We start from the raw sequence: 19,655 nt of genomic DNA, 5'->3' as shown, positions 1-19,655 counted from the left end.
TTAGTAATTTCTTAAGGTAAAAGGAGAAAAAAAATCAAATTTGTACCCTGCTTCCCCATAATTGCTTTGTCTTCTTTCTTTCTTCTCTTTCTTTATCACTCCTGAAAAGGAAACTCAATTAGAGCGTTATTGCCAGAAAGAAAATCAACACATACCCTCTGTATAGATCTAGTGGTATATGGTGTGAGAAACACTAACAGGGCTTGCTAAAACACATCCCCGAGTTTCAAATTCTGTAAGTGCAGAAAGAAGCCTGGGAATTGAGTTGTAACATCTTCCCAGTGAGCTGATTTTACTGGTCCAAAGCCACTCCTGAGAACCATTGCCTAACCATAGGCAGCAGCCCAAAGTGCTCTGTGTGCATTAAACATGGATTCCTTCCTCCCCCAACACCCTGCCTCCTAGATGCTAATAAATAAATTGAAGCCAGCACTGAAAGACCAGGTCTACAGGGAGGATGTTTGACCAGTGAGCCAGAATGGGCATGAAGGACCTGGTCACAAATCTAATAGTTTACTAGTTACTAACTCAATGCCTATATGAACCAGACAGACAGGATTAATGAGCCCTCATCTTCACAGCCAACTGTCTGTAAACATGTTCATTTGTAAACCTTTCAGAAGGAACTTTTACTACATTCTAGGGTTAAAAACGCCCCACAGTTTTGTGACCAACCACATTCTGTAAAAGATTTTTCTTTTTGTACACGCGCTTCTGAAATAATTATGAACTTTTGTTCCATAACTGTGGAGAGACTACCTTGCATCTGTATGGATGTAGCACCTGTCAATAATAAATCTGATGACCTACAGCTAAGGCAGGAAATAGGAGGTGGGACACTGGGCAAGCAGAAAGGATTCCGGCAGGAGATTCAACAGGAAAGAGACGACAGACAAACTCATGGTATCTGGGCATAGCTAAGCCGTCTCGTGGCAGAATATAGATCAGACTACATAGAGTATTTAAGCTATGATCTAGTCAGAGAAGAGCCTAGCTATATGTCCAAGGTATTAGTAAATATATTTTGAGAGTCTTATTTCTGAGAACATGGGGCTGGGAGGAAGGACAACCTATCTTCCACACCACAGCTGTCCTCAGTCCGAACCTTGGCATTTACCAGTCTTTGTTCATTTTCTGTAAAAGAAAAGGAAAGAAGGAAGGAAGGATTTATTTTACTCAAAGTCCCTTATACCAGAGTTTCCCAAGATCTCAGCTGACCACATTTCTGATCCCAGTGGTTGCTATCCTTTTTTTTTTCTACTTAAGTACTCAAATCAAAGCGACACCCTAGTTTCTTATCTGATAGAGCCTTAAAAATCCCCTTCTATGCTTCCTCAACACCCCTTGATGCCTTAAAATTTCACACTTCATGTTCAACAGTCACAGATCTTCACCTTTATCCCACACATTAAGCGGATTCTGCACAAAACCAGATCGCACGAAGCTCGAGGTGTTAAAAGCGGTTCCATCCATCTCTTGCTTTTGAACTGCACATTTTTCATTCAAAGCAAAGCAACCGAAATCCTCGGAGTCACTTAAGAGTAAACCTACTTGATGTCTTTGAGCTGTTTCTGTGTGCATTGCCATCTGGCTCTGTTTTCATTATCAAGAAGTACAAGTGAGATGGGAAGAATATTCACATCAGCTTTCCAACTTCAACATTATCTGCATACTAGGATGGCTGCCAGCTACTTCATAAAAGACCCAAGAAGACAGAGTGGTTCCTAAGAAACTTTAAGAAAAAAAAAGAGAGATTTGTTTTCTGCATATCCACCATCATTTCTCCTCTTTCCTTTCAGCCGCATGATGTCCTTACACCTTGCTTCTGGCTTCAGGGTCTGTCTGGAATGAGCATGCAGGATGTTTCTCATTTTACTTCTATTACTGAACTTTCTGTAGCCTTAATTTGGCTAAGGAAGTTGGTGTTAAACACTCCTGTACAATACATATGCTTGTGTTCATGGGATTGGGTTTTGTAGCAATACATAGAACTAACCAATTGAATCTAAAAGAAGCATGTGATACAACTGTTTGAACTAAGAGTGTCAGTGGCTTTTAATGCTATTTTTTTTACTGTTTATTAACTCATGTTAAAGCTTTAATAATTGGCAAAATAATTTTAGCTATATTAGAAAAGGGCAAAATGATTGTATATATGTATGTTTTAAAAAGAAATTGCCTCCACCTGTGGCAGTAAACTAAGTGTTTGAACCAGTCTTCCCGCTAGGAAGATTTGAGAGCCTGCATAAAGCATGTTGTAAATGTCATTGTTCCTAGGTATATGACTACAGGAATCTAAATCAGCAAACAGTACAGATTCTGGCACACGTATTTCCACTGTGACAATATTCACAAGAACCAAGTTTTGGACTCATGTCAGGTGTTCTTTAACAGATAAATAGGTAGACAGTATGGTATATAAACACATGAAATTGTATCCAGGCATTCCACTAGAAAAAAAAAACGAATTACTATATTAAGCAAAGCAAGTCAGCCTCACAAACAAATACTGTTTGTTTTCCTCACATGTAAAATGGCTGGAGGGGAGATGGGAACAAGAACGGGAAATAATGAACATGATCAAATTTCTTTATAAATGTATATGAAAATGGCATGTCAAACACTATCACTGTGTGTTAACTAAAATGCAGTAAGTGTATTTGAAGAGGCTAAGATTTATTGGATGAAGTGAAAGAAATACAAAGAACTGAATTGAGCAATTGAGGCTCTTCAACCCTGGGGTCTTTGATAACCCAATAGTAGTGACAGGGATGCTAAGAAGAATTGCTAAAAGACTTCTTACTCATGGTGCACAGGCTGAGCTGCAGAGCCAGGCCATTGTGAAGATGCTTCTGTGTAGTTAATCCAATTTAAAGTCATCCCCATCTAGCTTACGAACGAATGAGGCTCACACAAGGGCTATTTCATTTGGGTTTAACAATTCCTAGGGGGTGACCTAAGCTACTTTTCTCACTCCTGGCCTGGCTACTTCCCAGCAGTGCACCCCAAATACATGCTGTTTCTCTTTTCATGGTGGTCCCCTCTTCTCTCTGTGTCCTTTCCTCTTCCTCCTCTACCTGTGACCCCCAACCAGGTAACTGAAACCCTGCCTACCTCTATTTCCTCCAGTAATTGGCTGTAGCCATTTTTATTCAACCAACAGTTTTAAATTAAGGAGCAAGGTTTGTACAACAAAGGCTGGTATACGTGAAAATTCACTCATCTTGAGGCGTCTAGAGCTTGGTATACAAAATTTAACATCACAATACATAGTATTAGACCAAACTTCAACACTTATGAGTCCACATTGTTTTAGATTAGGTCTCAGAAAGCAGTGGTTCTTAGCCTGTGGGTTGATAACCCTTTGAGGGGTCTGAGGACCCTTTCACAAGGGTCGCCTAAGACCATCAGAAAATACAGATATTTACATTATGATTCACAACAGTAGCAAAAAGAATAATTTTATGGTTGGAGGTCACCACGACATGAGGAACTGTATTAAAGAGTCACACATTAGGAAGGGTGAGAACCACTGGCTTATAGGAACAAGAGTTAACTGAAAGTGTACCAACTTTGCAGAGACTATAGGGTAACCCCAGCTCTGGGACAAAGTCCATTTACAATCAACATATATTTGTATCATTAGTACTGTATTCAGAATCTATATCTCGCCACTTGTTCTATTCCCTTTCTGTCCCTTTCCCACTTTTGCTATTTGTTTCGCCCTCTTCTGCTGCTCTTTTGTTTTTAATAGCTCATTGATGTATAATAGGCACCCAAATACACATCTACATTTAAAACATATAACGTGGTGTCTTAAAGGTCTATGTTAAGGCTGAGAGATGGATCTGCAATTAAGAGAAACTGCTAAACAATCACAAGAGCCAGGGTTTGGAAATCATGGACCTCGGTTGAACCTCAGTATCCACAGTAGGCAGCACTCCTGTGACTCCTGTGACAAGGGATCTAATGCCTACTCCTGGAAGTTTAGGCACACACACATATATACACACATACACACATACACACACATACACACACACACACACACACACACACACACACACACACACACACACACACACACACACACACACACACACACACACACACACACATACACACACACACACACACACACACACACACATACACACACACACACACACACACACACACACACACACACAGCACACACACACAGACACCCAGTCACAAATGAAATAAATCTCTTCTCAAATCTGTTTTAGATTGGCAAATAATTATTCAGATTTGTGAGATGTGATATACAGTGTAATATTCTGATCCATATGCACAATATGGATTTAATTAAGGTAATTAACATGCATAACCTCAACAACATATGATATTTTATAGTGAGACTATTAGGACATTTGTAACTTTAGCACTGCTGAAATAGACAATACTTCATCGTGATCACCTCTGGTAGCTCTATAGTGTCATAGTCACTAAAACACATTCCTCCAGTCTGATGATACTTCATGATTCACATCGTCCCTGTCCCAATTTCTCCTCATCCCCTTTACTCTTTTGAGACCTCATTTCCACTCTCAACTTCTGTGGTGTTGGTTATTTTAGTTCCATGTGTATGTGGGACCATGCAGCACTTGTGCATCTGTGTGTATGCGGGACCATGCAGCACTTGTGCATCTGTGTGTATGCTGCTAGCTTTTCTTCACTCGACCTCATGCCCTCAGTCCTCAGTTAACTATACTAATTTACTTTCCAACCATCAACAGTGCAGAAGGGGTCCCCTTTCTCCATCCTGTCTAACACTTGCTATCTATCCTTGATAGATATCTATGATATCTGTTCTATTCTAACAGCTAGGATACAGCATCTCATTGTTTTAGTTGGAATTGCTCTGATGGTTAAAGACCCTGTACTGTATATTCTATTTCTGTGTATGTCTTCTTCTGAGGGTAATCTGTATTGATCCATTAGCTGTTTGCTTGCTATTGAGTTGTATGAATTTATTACATACGTGAGTTGTTGACTATTGCTGCTGAACTTCCTTCCCAGGGAGAGATGTGAGCAATGGGACCTCTTCCTAAGGTCCCAACCAAGGCATACTTCCACCGAAATTCACTCTAGGAAGCAACTCAGTTGGTAGGGCTTCCTTACAGAGCACAGGTGAGGGATACATACCGGGGTGTGGGTGCTGCTTCCCCAACAGGTCAAACCTGGAAAGCCTTACCCAGCAGGGATGAGGGCTTCCCTGTAGCCACATAGATAGAGCCTCTCTCCTCCAGCCTTCCCCAGATCTGCTCTAACCCCTCCCTCAGGGTTGCAATTAAGACAGAGTTGCATGCAATTGTGGCTTTATTGATATAAAGATCAATATGGTAATTGAGCGTTAGAAAACCCAATTCTCAGTGCTATCAAATTGATTAAATGCTATTATAATATTGGGTTATGATCAGAAAAGCCAAATTCTATTTTTTATTATGGTACTCAATAAGAGTTATAAACTTGGCTCAAACATCCCAATACCCCTTATTACATAATAGTTTTTACATGTCAAAATTTTAAAATTATATTTTGTACAATATTTTGCTTTCAACCTGACTTCTGTTCATGTTAGGGGCATATAAGTGGCAGGCAATTCTCTAAGTAGCAGGCCTTACTTATTTTTTCATATTTTTGCTTATCTTTTGTGATGTCATATAGATTTTATGACAGCAATAGTATTCCATATTACTTCATATGTATTCTAGTAAAATATTACTCAGTTCTAAAAATTGTCTATTGTTGTATATTTGTCAGACGGTGTGTTAACTGCCCCCCTTTAGTATGCAAGAATATGTGAATATTTCTTTCTATGTATATGTGCTATTTATGCATACACATGTGAGATATGCATATGAGGGTCAGAGTTCAACATCAGACATCTTTCTCAGTCATTTTCCACCTTAACTTTAGAGACAGTGCCTCTTCACTGAAACTAGAGATTGACGCTTCTGTAAGACTAGGTGGTCAGCAAGTCCCAGGGATCCCTCTGTCTCTACACTCCCTGACCACCATTCTAACCCCCTCCCTACCTCCCACTCCAGCCAACCTCAGCCCCAGAATTACAGGAAGACATCACACTAGGATCTGTGTGCTAGGATATGAACTCGGGTCCTCCTGCTTGCGTGGCAAGGACATACAGACTGAGCCATCTTCCCAGAAATAACTTTTCAGTAAGTGCAAGGCTAACAGCCAGAAGGTACTAGAGGATGTTGTTGAAATGCAGAGTTTGTAAATTTCAGGTTCTCAGCACTTCCCAAAGGGCACATCTGCCACACTTGGAGACTCTTGTCTTACTTCTGTTTAAAAAGTCCCTTAGCCTTTTTAACAGAGTATTCTCTTTGATGTATACTATTCTCTGTCCTAGCTTGTTTCATTACTTCATAATACCATTCCTTCTAAAGTATAATCCGCATATTCCAAGACCCTCACCTATGTGATGTCATTTAGAGTCATTTTCAGCAGCTGTGTTATTAGTTACTGGGAAAGGTCGTGGTAGTTTCTGTCAACTGACATTTTCCATCTTTATAAAACTAATGTCTCCTTTGCTTTTTGTAGAACTGTTTTCTAAAGAGAGAATTCTCAGTTGGGATAAAACAGTCAATGTTGGAATTGCAGGCATCCAACTGCTGCCCATACGGTCAGGAATAAAACAAGATGAGAAGATAGATGTGGCTGGTGAGAGATCCTAGCATTTAAAATCTAAATCCAGGGCTGGAGAGATGGCTTAGTGGTTAAGAGCACTGACTGCTCTTCCAGAGGTCCTGAGTTCAAATCCCAGCAACCACATGATGGCTCTCAACCATCTATAATGAGATCTGGTGCCCTTTCTGGTGTGTCTGAAGACATCTACAGTGTACTTATATATAATAAATAAATAAATCTTTAAAATAAAATATAAATCTATGATGCTGTTCAAATCTACAAGCCTAGACATCAATAAACAATGTAAATGCTCTCCTGCACTGCTACCTCAGAGAGTGTCACTTGGACTATTAATGTCACTTGAAGAGAGTGCTGCTGTGTCTGTCTGCTGTTCTAGGTATTAGCCAAAATGTAGTTTGGGATGAATGAAATGCTAGGCAGTCTCCAGATTCGATCCCTTAGTAGGGCTCACAGGAAAACACACCACCAAGTTCTTAAATTCTTGAGAAAGTCTAATCTTGTTAGATGTGTCATGGTGACCTAGCGTGTGCATGTGTGTGTGTGTGTGTGTGTGTGTGTGTGTGTGTCTGTGTGTGTGTGTGTCTGTGTGTGTGTGTCTGTGTGTGTGTGTGTGTGTACATGAGTGTATGTGTATGTGCGTGTGTTGGAAGGCAATCTTCTTGTTGTTGCTAGGCTTCCACATCATGAATAGCTTACACAAACTGAGAAGTGGTGAATTTAACACCGTTGTTCAATGTAGTAAATTACTGCTGTGACTTGGATTCCGGATCAGTCTTTCTTGAGAAGAGGAAAGTTACCTCTATACACAGGATTAAGAGTGCAAACCAATTGAACCCACGTGTGTGACCATAATGATGATCTTTGTGGCCACTGTTCTGTTTTCTAAATATTTTCAATTCGTCTCTTTTCTTTAGCATCATTAAAAGTTTTGGTTTTTAAATTCTCTTAAAACTATAGTTGGGGGTTGAGGGGATGGGTGCTGGAGAGATGGCTCAGTGGTTAGGGGCACTGACTGCTCTTCCAGAGGTCCTGAGTTCAATCCCAAGTAACCACATGGTGGCTCACAACCATCGGTAATGGGATCTGAGCTACAGTATACTCATATAAATAAAATAAATAAATCTTAAAGAAAATATAGCTAGACATGAGATTTGCTTTGGACAACCAAGTAATGACCATGGATATACTACTCATTTTATCTTCCAAATCACTGCACCAGACAAGAGTGTCTTAAAACCGAGGCTGAACACATGATATAAGCAACCAGAACTTTTGGCTACTATTTGGGGATAATTAGAATCACTATTACGGTTTATTTTTATTGCAATATAACCATGTGCCTCTTCTGATCATCGCAGAAGTGGCTCAGTCTCTACTTCTGGTGTTTTCCCCTCCCTCTCTGCTTGTCATCCCTTCTTAACTCCTTCAAGCTGTAGTGTGTGTTTTAGCCTACGGCTATGCCTTGTGCTCGTGATGGGTGAGTAGGCTGCAGGGCTTCTAAGTAATCAACACATAAATAGCCACTGCTATCTATTCTCCAGGTTCACTCTGGTCGCTGTCAGGCTGCTCAAAGAGAATTCATTCTGACAATGTGAATCATCTCTGTGTCATTTCGGAATGACTCATATAAGCTAATGACTGGCCTTCCAAGGACTGGCCATATGTTTTTGGGGTGAATACTATTAACTAATGGACTGCAGCCATTATCTAAATGAGCAGATATTTAAGCCTAGATGAGCAGTCTGAAAGGGAGGCAGTTGGCAGGATGTTGTCTTTGGCTGCAGGGAAGGTGAACTGTCAGAGGCTTAGTGGCCTGTCATTCTGTGATCTGTGGAATATACATTTTCTCTAGGACATCCCTTTGAGGGGTCACATGTACTCTTCACAACAAAATCATCTAGGAAAAGATTCGTATTTCCTATCAGAGTTACCAAGCATTAGTTTGGTTTTCTTTACTTCTAATGCAATACATTAAGATAAGGGCAGTTGAAATACTAATATTTTAAAGTGAAATTAATTCTGACAATATAGGATGCTATATATGATATTGCTTTAGCAATGAAAAAGCTTGCGTGCAGTTAATGTAAAATTAAATTTGAGCATTCAATAAATATGAATAAAGCTTAATCTCATCATTTGTTATTGAGAAGAAAATTGAAACCATAGGGGAAATCATTTAATGCCATACAGTTGGCCACAAATACAAAGGTTTTAAAAAGTGCCCCCCCAAAAGCACACAGTTTAATCTCATATTTTGATGGAAATAATCCTAGTAGGAGGCTTATTTGGCAATATCTTATCAACTTCAGAATCAGAAATTTTACTTCTGTTATGAAAGCTAGAGATGCTGTCACATAAGTCACTAGGAATCATAGACAGATCCCTGCAGCATTTTCTGGACTATGAGATGTTGCAAACTCATTAATATTCATACGCTGAATGAGTGAATGGATTGGATTACATTCATTCAATGAAATGTGAAAGAATTGTTGAAATAAGTGGACAATATCAATGGTTCTCAACCTTCCTAATGCTGCAACTTTTTAATAAAGTTCCTCATTTTGGGAGACCCCATCCACAGGATTATTTTTGTTGCTACTTCATAACTGTAATTTTGCTACTGTTATGATTTGTAAGGCAAATATCTGATATGCAGGGCATTTGATATGTGACTTCTATGATAGGGTCATTTGACTCTAAAGGGGTTGGGACCCGCAGGTTGAGAACCACTGGACTAAATAGACCTACAGACTCAATGTGTATTAGACATACAGTTCTTCATGGGAAAAGTAAAATATGGTTATTATTCGAATATCTGAAGGATTCTAAATGAGTATGTTTTATGCAGATGTCTTTGCACAGGTAGAGCACAATGTCTACAGATATGTATAAAGAAATTTAAAAATAATTTCAAGTTTATCTGTAATATTGTTTTGTTTTGAGAAATTTTAAGTAACAGAATGCCAATGAGGAGAAAACAGCGAAATAGTCTCTTGTTTCAAAATCAGAAACAAAAATAGAAGAAAGCCACAAACGGCTGCTCAAATTTTTGTATAGAACAAGTTGAATTTATAATTCTTTCTAGGTTCCCTGTGTTTTAAACTTGTACTTTAGAATTGTTTCCTGTAGTGTTGTAAAAATTTAGTTCTTCAGTGGCTTTGGTGTATTCTATTGAATATGTGAATTTTCACCAAATTCCTTAACAGATTCAAGCTATTTGATGAAATAACACCTCAAGGACTCCAGTCTATGAAGGCCAGAGAGTACTCAATCCTAAGTCAACCTGACTCTTCCTGAAGCCCATGTTCTCTTGGTATGATGTCTATATTTTTTCTATATAATGTTCTATATAGTAAAATCACGTATAATTTTAAGACTCATTTCTTTTGAAGACTCTCCATCACAGACAGTTAATAAGTCAAAGACCAATTCTTACTTCAGTACATATAGTTAGACTAGTGCTGGGGCTTCTCCTTCCTCTAGTTATGTATATAATGTCATGTGTTTCCACTAGTGGACTACGAGGAGACACGATGAGTGTTACTTGTGAATAAAAGTATTGAGTAGAGCTCTCTCCTCTTCATGTTACCAGATGCAAATGAAGAGGAGGACACAGGATGACGAAGCTCTGCAAGCTATATACAGAGATACATATAAAATACTATACTAGTCCGACTTCATAAATGAAAGTCATATGAAAGGTATATGAGACTTACAGACCAAGAGATGCAACCCTAGAAAGTCACAAAATGAATATTATTCATTTTGAGAAAATTATTTGAGAAAAGTAGAGAATGACTTTGGAGAACAGATGAGAATGTAGTTCGGCACAAATAACTTCAACATCAGCCCAGGGGAGACTGGCATCCCAGAGCTGTAACAGCCCCCAGCACAGGCTGACAGACACAGGCTGTTTGATGCAGCAGCCTTAGCAAGAAGCAAGAAGCACAAATCAAAAGCTGGGAGAAACAGATGGCTTAAGGCTCCTTAGCTTAAAAGATGTGGGCTTTCTGGTCAGGATTCTAGAAGTTCAAAATTATGGCTGTATAGTTTAGAAACTCCCTTTTAGAATCCAGGGTTGGATTAAAAAAGCTTTAAGAAGGTTGACTATCAGGGGTACTATCAAACTCTTCCAGAAGGGTTTGTGTTTATAAGTAAAAGCCGATATGAAAGAGCTGCGAAGGCTTATTCACTGCTCCGTGCCGGCTCGAACATGGCAGACGTGATGGATTGCTTAAAAGTGCATTAGTTCAGCAAACACCTCAAGTGCACACAGTTTATACAACACATTTTCCCTGTATTACTCTAAAAGCCCTGCACTTAGAGTGATTCTGTGTACAAGGGAGTAAGAGGACAAGAAGTCCTGCCAACGAGAAGAAAGTAGTGGAATTCCATGCCTCGGAGGACTGGTTTAAAGAGGAAATGCTTTTCTGTTGACTTTTATTTTGGTGCACTCTGTGGGAGTTCGTCTATATAGATGGCTGGTTTTTGTTTTGTTTTGTTTTTGTGTGTCCCAGTGACAGGTAGCTTTGAAGGTCACAGAGTGTCTGAGCTCAAATGCGGACACTGCTGTATATGAGACATGCATTCCTGAGTGATTTGTGTGGCCCTACTCTGTTACTTTCCTCGTCAGCAGGTAGGAATAGGCACAATACAAATCCAGTGGCTATTTGATTAGTGGAGTTATGTGTCTTAGTTAGGGCTTCTACTTTTGTGAAGAGACACCATGACCAAGGCAACTCTTAACAAAGGAAAGCATTTCACTGGGGCTGGCTCACGGTTTCAGAGGTTTAGTCCATTATCGTCACAGCAGGAAACATGGCAGCATGCAGGCAGACACAATGCTAGAGAAGGAGCTGACAGTTCTACATCTTGATCCAAGGCAGCGGAAGGAGACTGCCATACTGGGTATAGCTTGAGCATAGGAGACCTCAAACCATACCTCCACAACAGCACACTTCCTCCAACAAGGCCACACCTCCTAATAATGCCACTCCCTGAGTCTATGGAGAGCTATTTCTATTCATATCACCACAGTATGCAATGCTAAAGAAGCAGGCTGACTCATAGCTCCCCAGGCTGGCTGACTCTATGTGTGACTTCTGATGACAAAACGGTTCTTTACAGAAGTGGCCAAGTTCTAGATCTTCAGGGAGAAAGAAGCAATTTCTTTCGCGTTAAGTTGTCCAGATAGCAGTAATGTATTACAACTACAGAAAACTAATTCTAACAGCAGGACTCTTGAGTGCTTGTTTCTTATTTCACTGAAGTGACCAGAATTTTACACTCTATAGTACCAAGAATTAGAGAAGCTCATGGACCATTGACTACATTTTCTGGGGATTAATCACTAAAACATGGGCAGGCATCACACATAGAAGCTAACTGTGATGAGGGTCATGAAGGAAACATGCATGCCAATTTGAAGCTCCATCTTGCATTGGTATATGTTTTCATTAGATCAAGCAAGGTCAAAGGACCAATGCAGTGTTGCAGGAACACAGCATCCTCTGAGTCCTTCTCGTTTTGCTTAATTAAAGTATTTGATTTACATACCAAGTAATCTTCTGGCAGGGTTATGTAAATATTCCTAAAAACCTTGAAAACAACAGCCTTAAACAGTGTCTAGAGATAACGTGCATGGAAGGAAGAGTATTCTACAACAGTGACCGCAGCCCTTGAAATCAAGTGAGATGACTCCCTACTACACACCTAACAAGCACTTCGAGTTCTACAACTCCAAGTGGGCCATGGCCTTTCTTAGCTTCGATCTATTTCCCATTCCCCATCCCTTTCCTCTCTCCCCCTTCTCTTTCTCCACTCTATGTGCGTATACATGCAGATGTATTTAAGATGTCATCATTGCCTCAGATTAGTATATGAATCAAATAATCCATGAAGGAACTTAGACTTGGGCCTCCTTATTGGTAAACAGTCAATAAAGAGCATCTTAGAAGATGAAGCTGAACTGCTAAGCCAGTTAGAAGACATAGTAGGCAAATGGTTTAAAGGCCAACCAATGCACAGATCTTGTGCACACTGTGTTCTCTTTTCTGTTTGCCCCAGCTCAGGAGGCCATTCACTCTTTAAAGCTTAAAAATCCAGCAGCTCGAGGTTTGGGGCATTGTGTGGTCAGTGTGACAGTATTAGGGTGACTTGCTGAGAGGAGAAATGATACAGAAGCAGGTGTCCCCATCAATTTTTAATAAGCTTCAGTTTGAATGAAAAAAATCTGGCCTATTTTATTCCCCCTTCTAAGTGAGATTCAGGAATCCCCTCTTGGACCTTCCTTCTTGTTTAGCTTCTTTGGTTTTGTGGAATGTAGCATGGACATTCTGTATTTTATGGCTAATATACATTTATAAGTAAGTACATACCATGCATGACTTTTGGGGACTGGGTTACCTCACTCAAGATGATATTCTCAAGCTCCATCCATTTGCCTACAAAATTTAGGACATCTTTGTTTTTAATAGCCAAATAGTATTCCATTGTATAAATGAACTGTATTTTCTACATCCATTCTTCAGTTGAGAGACATCTCGGTTGTTTCCAGTTTATGTCTATTACAAATAAAGCTGCTAAAAATAGTCCTAAGAGGAAGATGGAGGGAGGGAACTCGTTGGAAGAGGGAATGGAGAGGGAAATGGGGGGGATCAAGCTCAGGTGTGGGGAGCGACAGGAGAGATGCCCAGATGGCCTCTATGAATGGAAATTTGCAACTGATTGGGGGTGGGGTTGGTGCATCTTAAGGGCATGCCACAGACCTGGGATGAGGGGCACCCAAGAATTGATGGGAGTGACCTTAGCTGAGCCTCACAAATTGGGGATATGGAACTTGAAGAGGCCATTTCCTGCTCATGAAGGAACCCCAGTGGAGTGATGGGGACACTGACCCACCCACAAAACATTTGACCAAAAATTTATCCTGTTTACAGGAAATGCAGGGATAGAGGATGGGGCAGAGGCTGAGAGAATGGCCAACCAGTAACTGGCCCAACTTGAGTCCCATGCCATGGGCAAGCACCAATCCCTGACACTATTAATGATACTCTGTTTGCATGCAGATAGGAGCCTAGCATGGCTGTCCTCAGAGAGTCTCCACCCAGCAGGTGATTCAGACAGACGCAGACACTGCCAATGAAACAATAGATGGAGCTTGGGGACTCTTATGGAAGAACAGGGGTTCTTATGCAACCCCAAAGGGGATAGGAACTCCATGGGAAGACAAACTGAGTCATCTAACCTGGACCTGTGAGACTCTCAGAGACTCAACCACAACTAAAGAACATGCGGGCTGGACCTAGACCTCCCTACATATATGTAGCAGATGTGTTACAGTTTGGTCTTCATATGGGTACCAAACAATTGGAGCTGGGGCTACCCCCAAAATTGTTGCCTGTCTGTGGGATATGTTCTAGCTGGGCTGCCTTGTCTGGCCTCAGTGAGAGCAGAGGGGCCTAGTCCCACAGAGAGTTGATGTATCAGGGTGGGGGGATACCCAGGGACTCACACCTGCTCATAAGAGAAGGTAAGGGAGAATCGGGTAATGCGGGATGTTTGCAACAGCTCTTTCTGCTGTGCTGAGTGTGGATTAAAAGCCAGGGGTTCACACCCATTTAGAGCCTGTTCCACATGTGGTCCATACATATACAGCCACCGAATTAGACAAGATGGATGAAGCAAAGAAGTGCAGGTTGACAAGAACTGGATGTAGATCTCTCCTGAGAGACACAGCCAGAATACAGCAAATACATAGGCGTAATGCCAGCAGCAAACCACTGAACTGAGAATGGGACCCCGTTGAAGGAATCAGAGAAAGGACTGGAAGAGCTGAAGGAGCTTGATACCCCATATGAACAACAATGCCAAGCAACCAGAGCTTCCAGGGACTAAACCACTACCCAAAGACTATACATGGACTGACCCTGGGCTCCAACCGCATAGGTAGCAATGAATAGCCTAGTAAGAGCACCAGTGGAAGGGGAAGCCCTGGGTCCTGCCAAGACTGAACCCCCAGTGAACGTGATTGTTGGAGGGCAGTAATGGGGGAGGATGGGGAGGGGAACACCCATATACAAGGGGGAGGGGGGGGGCTAGGGGGATGTTGTCCGGGAAACCAGGAAAGGGAATAACATTTGAAATGTAAATAAGAAATACTCAAGTTAATAAAGATGGAGAAAAAAAAAGCAAAAAAAAAATTAGTTTAATTGAAGCAGGTAGTAAAATGAGCAATAAACATTTACTACCAAAAAAAAAAAAAAACAAAAGCCAGGGGTTCAAAGAGAAGAACCACTTAGCAGTAATCCAGAGAGGACAGATAAGCCTTGAAGACTGTGGCTGCAGTGGGTTACAGAAAAGGCAGTACCCGAGGGGCTGGTGGGCCTGCTAGGGAAAATCCAGTAGAGAATGAGACATTGTGTGCAAAGGTGTCGTGAATGCAGAACAAAGGCTGGGGAGTTCGTGGTAATGACGATGTTGGTAGCGATGGTGATGGTAATGCTGCTGCTGGTGGTAGAAGTGTGTGGTGGTTAGTGGTAGTGATGGTGGTGATGGTGGTGATGGTGGTGATAGTGGTGGTAGGGATTATGGCGGTAGTGGTGGAGGGGATTGTGGTGGTGGTAGTAGTGGTGGTTGGTGGTGGTGGGTGTTTGTGGTATTGGTGGTGGTAGTAGTGGTTGTGGGTGTTTGTGATATTGGTCGATGTGGTAGGGGTTTGGGGGGGTTGTTTATGGTATTAGCAGTGGTGCTGGTTCTGATGGTGATAAAAGTTTGTGGTTGGGGGCGGTGGTGGCAGTGGTGGATCCATAGACCAAATGGACTCCCTGATAGCGCCAAGATTGTTCCTGTCAGCTTCTCAGGAGAGGAGACATGGATACAGAATGCTGGGCTGACTTCAGAGGCTCTGCCAATCTTCTGTCAAAGAGTGTCAATCATAAATGGCATTCGTCAATGGTGGCATGCCGACCTACAATTGAGCAACAGTCAGTGACCAAGAATTGCTCACCCGTAACAACTAAAGTAGTAAAAGGAAGCCATAACAACTAAAGTAGTAAAAGGAAGCCATAATAATGATTGAGGGAGGAGTAGTCAAGCTGCCTGAAGATGGCAATTTCAAGATCTTAAGATAAATTTCGTAGACAATAGGATTTTTCCAGTTTAGGAAAGAGTTTTTAAGTTAGGTTTCTTTTTTCCTTCCCATTTCAGGAGTCTATTTATTGAAAAATGAACCAGACTCCATGCTGGACAGAAACATCCTGATGCAATACATAGAAATGTCAAAATTCAAAACATAATAAATTATAAACACTTTCTATCCTCAAAGGATGATCATGGGGAAGTGAATGTACTAAAATAGAAATGTGTCTCTGAAAGCAAATTCTTTGAAAAGAAAATATGACAGCTAGGAAGAGCAGACCAGGTCAGAAATACGGCCGCCTTGGACTCTGTGACAGATGACAACACTACACAGAGACAAGAGGACAGGAGACATTTAAAAGGGGTATATGGGTATGTGTCACAGAAAGATACGAACACTCAATCAACTCCTTTATTTTTGGATCTTAAACCGGTCACCTGCTTGTATCTTTATGCACGTATATGAATTACCTTTCTGTCGCCGTGACAAAATAGCACAGAGATTACTCATTTGCAGACCTCCTGGGGAAACTAGCCGGCCCCTCCCCCTGTGCTGTACCCAGCAAACACAAACACAGAGATTCTGGGTTGCAGTGGCAGCTTAGAGACCCCATCTTATTCACTTTACTGTACATGTGTCTGTGTGTCTGTCCCTTTCCACTCCTTGTCTGCCCTTAGCCATGATTCCAGGATGCAAAAGGAGCAGGAGTCTGCACATAAGGTTTGGTCTTTTAGCTGTTTTAATGAATGTGACGCAGAACACTGTGTACATTTAATTTGTGCCTTCCTGCCTTCCTGTGGCACCCATTTGTGTGCTTTTTGGACATTTGTCTTTCTTCTGTCAAGTAATCTTTCATCCTCTTTCACCCATATCATGTGTCTCTTATTGCTGAATTATAGGTGCTAGTCATATACTCTGATTTTCTCTGCATTTGGCACGCTTTCTGTTGAGGTTTGTTCTGTTGCTACTGTAGGACCCGATCAGCCCTACACCCAGGAGGTCCCACTCAAGAAAACACGGAAATGGAGATCAATGCAATAATCAAGAGGTTTAATGATCCAGTGCACTGGGGTGACCCTGTAATCCAGACAGATGCGACCCCAAAGAACAAAGGCCCACACCCTTTATACTGTTTAAGGGTACAGGCTTTAGGTTACAGCATGAGTTGGTTATTTCTCATTGATGGGGCCTATTACTTTTTTAATTCATTGGTGGCTGCCTATTGTCCTTTGAATTCATTGGAGGCCCTTGGTGGGGAAATATCTTTGGCATGGGGAGGCGGTGGTGAAGGACCCCTGCTAAGGGCAATTAGCTCACTTCCTAGAACAGGGTGTTAACCTAAATTCCACCTGGTGTTTGCCCAAGGCAGCCTTTGTCCTTAAGTTTGAGTCTTACATAACTTACTGTAACGCTAAATTCTGTGCCTGAAGGTCTAGGCTTATGAGTGAATTCTCACATTTACAAGTTTTTGTGGCACAAACCTTGTTCCTTAATTTAAAACCGTTAAATAAAAATGGCTACAGCCAATTACTGCAGGGGTTAGAGGTAGGTGGGTTTTGAGTCATCTGGTTAGGGGTGGAGAATGGAGAGGAGACAGAGAAATCACAAGGGAGAGGGGAGAAGGCACAGAGAGGACTGAGACAGGCTGACTCCATGACAGGCTTCAAACTTGCAATGTCCGGACACTAGGCCTAAAGTTCTGTTTTCCAGAACTGGACAAGTCCTGGCAAGTCAGTTACTGGGGGGGGGCGGGGGGGGATCACAGGTGCAGGCAGCCAATCAGAAGCTGCCCTGCCACCTGGCTTGAGGCAAGAGCTGTAAGTCAGCAACAGTTTCCAGGCCCCCAATCCCCAGCAAAGGTTCTTGAATGTCCCCAGAGCCCTAACTTACCCCAATGATCCTCACACCCTTAGAGGTCAAGCCAACCAATCAAGATAAAGGCCACCTACCCTCCCTAGAATTCCTTTAATATGCTTTAAATTGAGCCTGAGAGCTCACCTGGGTGTTTCCATCTTGGTCAATGGTAGACCCCAGCGTGCTGGATTTCTGCAGAATAAAACACTCTCTGCTTTTGCATACTGTCTGAGTCTGGGTATCATTCTTCAGGGAATCACCAACTCTTACAGCAACACCGTGAGAGGAGAGGTACCATGAACACATGGGCAGGAGAAAACAGCAAGTATTTTGGGTAGCCAGGCTGGTACCCAAAAAGTAGACTAAGGGTTAGCCCCCTAGTAATTGTCAAAGCCAAATAAAGTAACCATAGTCTGAGTCTCGTTTATTTTTAAGCTGGTCAGGGATAAGCTTAAATAGGTTTAGTACACTTTTTGTAGTAGTTTCTCTTTGGGGAGCATCACCATGAAGTACAAAACTTATTGTGCTCTGTGCTCATTCCCAGGTATTCATTCCCACACCTCTATCACAGGTCTCTTTGGTTCCCCATCTGCCAGGTCTGAGTGGTTGGTCAAGCCATTCATAATCTCAGGGCAGGGAACTTTTTTTTCCCACATAAACTTTATGACCAGGTCGTGCCCCAAAGCCTTGCGTACTGGGAGAATTACCTGCCGTTCCTATCTTTCGAGACTTAACCTATACCTACTGAGCCCACACATTTGTAAACAAAGCCCCATGTTTCCCATCAGCTGGTAATAATGCATCCCTTTGGGACCTGAGGGAGGGGTACTGATGGGACAGAAGTGGATGGCGTGAATGTGTAGGATACCTGCTCATAGGCTACATATGTTGTCTATTTGCCTCTGTGCTTGATGTCAAGTGTACCATTTCTATTTTTCTATGGACTTCTTCAGGCCCATTCCACTTCATATCGTCTTGGTGTATCTGATGAAATCATCTCTGGATAAGTGGTGATATTTGTATGGTTATCTCACGGCCTAGGAACACAATACAAATCCTCTCTGAAGATTGATGGCATGGTCTGGTTCCTAGCCTAGTGGTTCTGGATTGTGATTGATGCATTAGGCCTGCCACAGACTTAATGGTGTCTTTTAGCATCACTGACTCACAGACGACCCATGAGATACAGCAATACCACTCTCGGTTAAACACTGAAGAGATTAGAACCACACACAGATATTTGTACATCCATGCCTATTGCTACGCTATTTACAATAGCCAAGCCGTGGAACCAACCTGGATTTCTTCCAAAAGATAAGTTAAAAAAAAAAGACTACACACACACACACACACACACACACACACACACACACACACGGATGGAATGGAATTTTATTTAGCTATTAAAGGCAGGGCTCTTAAGAAAACACATGAACCTTTGTGCAGTTACACAGAGCAGAGGTTCTCAACCTGTGGGTTGCAATGCTCTGGGTCACAAAAGCAGCAAAGTTACAGTTATGAAGCCGTGATGAAATAACTTTATGTTTGGGGCCAGCACAACATGAAGAACTGTATTTCAGGGTTGCAGCATTGAGAAGGTTGAGAACCCCTGGGTTAGAGTTTGGGGTAATAAAGGGAACATACAAAAAGAACCTAAAGTTAAGAGTGTGGTACCCAAGAGACAAGTGATTATGGCTCTAAAGAAAGGAGTAATCAGTGTCAGTGTTGCTGATTAACAGGAAAAGCAAGAATCAATTATTCGATGTGCTAATCCCACTGAGGGGTTTGCTTCTGAAGCATATTAACATATTAATCAATGCCATATAATCAAATTTCTTGAGTGGCTCAGAATTTGAATTCTGAAGATGCTTAGCTTCTAATTAGCTATGTTCCTGAGAATCCTACCTAAGATCAATGTGAGGGTTTATCTGTAATAGTGATTTTGTCAGTTAGGATAATTGTATGC

Source organism: Rattus rattus, chromosome 15 (genome assembly GCF_011064425.1).
Source record: "Rattus rattus isolate New Zealand chromosome 15, Rrattus_CSIRO_v1, whole genome shotgun sequence".
NCBI lineage: Eukaryota > Metazoa > Chordata > Mammalia > Rodentia > Muridae > Rattus > Rattus rattus.
This window is presented reverse-complemented; position numbering follows the sequence as displayed.